We start from the raw sequence: 2,500 nt of genomic DNA on the forward strand, positions 1-2,500 counted from the left end.
CCTGGTGTCCCGGGGGGACTTAGACATTTTTTTCAGCCTTTTCCTCCGGGTTGACCTGGTGTCCCGGGGGGACTTAGACTTTTTTTCAGCCTTTTCCTCCGGGTTGACCTGGTGTCCCGGGGGGACTTAGACTTTTTTTCAGCCTTTTCCTCCGGGTTGACCTGGTGTCCCGGGGGGACTTAGACTTTTTTTCAGCCTTTTCCTCCGGGTTGACCTGGTGTCCCGGGGGGACTTAGACATTTTTTTCAGCCTTTTCCTCCGGGTTGACCTGGTGTCCCGGGGGGACTTAGACTTTTTTTCAGCCTTTTCCTCCGGGTTGACCTGGTGTCCCGGGGGGACTTAGACTTTTTTTCAGCCTTTTCCTCCGGGTTGACCTGGTGTCCCGGGGGGACTTAGACTTTTTTTCAGCCTTTTCCTCCGGGTTGACCTGGTGTCCCGGGGGGACTTAGACATTTTTTTCAGCCTTTTCCTCCGGGTTGACCTGGTGTCCCGGGGGGACTTAGACTTTTTTTCAGCCTTTTCCTCCGGGTTGACCTGGTGTCCCGGGGGGACTTAGACATTTTTTTCAGCCTTTTCCTCCGGGTTGACCTGGTGTCCCGGGGGGACTTAGACATTTTTTTCAGCCTTTTCCTCCGGGTTGACCTGGTGTCCCGGGGGGACTTAGACATTTTTTTCAGCCTTTTCCTCCGGGCTGACCTGGTGGCCGAGCGTCTCGCCGTCCGCGGCCGGAGCTAGAGATGCCCCCCCCCCCAGGCCAGCCTGCGAAGCCGCGGCCAGGATCGGGCCCCTGGAAGTCTGACTAAAAATTTTCACCGACCCCAAAAACGGTTAGGGGGGGCCTCATAAAGCCTCCGGAGCGAAAAAAAAAAAAACGGAAAAAAGGATCGGGCCCACCCGAGGCAGGGGAGTCAGTAAGGGAAAGGGGACGAGGCGGCCCGGAGCCGGGTGCCCGGAGCCGGGTGCCGGCGGCCAGGATCGGGCCCCTGGAAGTCTGAAAAATTTTTTTCACCGACCCCCAAAGTGGTATTGGGGGGGGCTCATAAAGCCTCCGGAGCGAAAAAAAAAAAAACGGAAAAAAGGATCGGGCCCACCCGAGGCAGGGGAGTCAGTAAGGGAAAGGGGACGAGGCGGCCCGGAGCCGGGTGCCCGGAGCCGGGTGCCCGCGGCCAGGATCGGGCCCCTGGAAGTCTGAAAAAAAATTTTTCACCGACCCCCAAAGTGGTGTTGGGGGGGGCTCACGAAGCCTCCGGAGCGGAAAAAAAAAACGGAAAAAAGGATCGGGCCCACCCGAGGCAGCGGAGTCAGTAAGGGAAAGGGGACGAGGCGGCCCGGAGCCGGGTGCCCGGAGCCGGGTGCCCGCGGCCAGGATCGGGCCCCTGGAAGTCTGAAAAAAAAAATTTCACCGACCCCCAAAGGGGTGTTGGGGGGGGGCTCATGAAGCCTCCGGAGCGAAAAAAAAAAACGGAAAAAAGGATCGGGCCCACCCGAGGCAGGGGAGTCAGTAAGGGAAAGGGGACGAGGCGGACCGGAGCCGAGTGCCTACGGCCATACCGGACGGAAGGCCCCCGATCCCGTCCGATCTCGGAAGGTAAACCGTCCCGGGCCTGGCTAGTACTTGGATGGGTGACCGCCTGGGAATCCCAGGTGCCGTAGGCAGCTTTTCCCGCTGCGAGCCAGCTCTCTCCTTTTCTGGGGAACAAGGGCAGGGTCGCCCTGCCAGGGGCCCTGGGGCTGAAGTCCCTGCCGGCCACCAGGTCAACCCGGAGCCTGCCCCTCTGCGGCCAGCAGGTCAACCCCATACCGGCAGGGGGTTGACCTGGTGGCCGGGAAGCAGAGCGGCCAGCAGGTCAACCCCATACATTCAGCGGGTTGACCTGGTGGACGGGAAGGAAAGCGGCCAGCAGGTCAACCCCATACTTTCAGCGGGTTGACCTGGTGGCCGGGAAGGAAAGCGGCCAGCAGGTCAACCCCATACATTCAGCGGGTTGACCTGGTGGCCGGGAAGGAAAGCGGCCAGCAGGTCAACCCCATACATTCAGCGGGTTGACCTGGTGGCCGGGAAGGAAAGCGGCCAGCAGGTCAACCCCATACATTCAGCGGGTTGACCTGGTGGCCGGGAAGAAAAGCGGCCAGCAGGTCAACCCCATACATTCAGCGGGTTGACCTGGTGGCCGGGAAGGAAAGCGGCCAGCAGGTCAACCCCATACATTCAGCGGGTTGACCTGGTGGCCGGGAAGGAAAGCGGCCACCAGGTCAACCCCATACAGGCAGCGGGTTGACCTGGTGGCCCGAAAGCAAACCGGCCACCAGGTCAACCCGGAGCCTGCCCCCGCGGGCAGGGGCCGGCATACCCTCGTCCGTCCGGGGTCGCCCTGCCCCGGGCTCCGGGCTTAAGTCCCGAGCGGCCACCAGGTCAACCCGGAGCCTGCCCCCGCGGGCAGGGGCCGGCGGACCCCCGTCCGTCCGGGGTCGCCCTGCCCCGGGCTCCGGGCTTATTCCC

At 62.1% G+C, this 2,500-nt stretch overlaps 1 non-coding gene across 1 annotated transcript; it reads left to right on the forward strand.

Annotated features, from left to right (window-relative positions):
- Positions 1-1,537: 1,537 nt before the first annotated feature.
- Positions 1,538-1,656, forward strand: LOC141979721 (5S ribosomal RNA). The gene has a single exon (XR_012637115.1). It is a non-coding gene; the product is annotated as a 5S ribosomal RNA (ribosomal RNA).
- The last annotated feature ends 844 nt before the right edge of the window (positions 1,657-2,500 follow it).

Source organism: Natator depressus, chromosome 28 (assembly GCF_965152275.1).
Source record: "Natator depressus isolate rNatDep1 chromosome 28, rNatDep2.hap1, whole genome shotgun sequence".
NCBI lineage: Eukaryota > Metazoa > Chordata > Testudines > Cheloniidae > Natator > Natator depressus.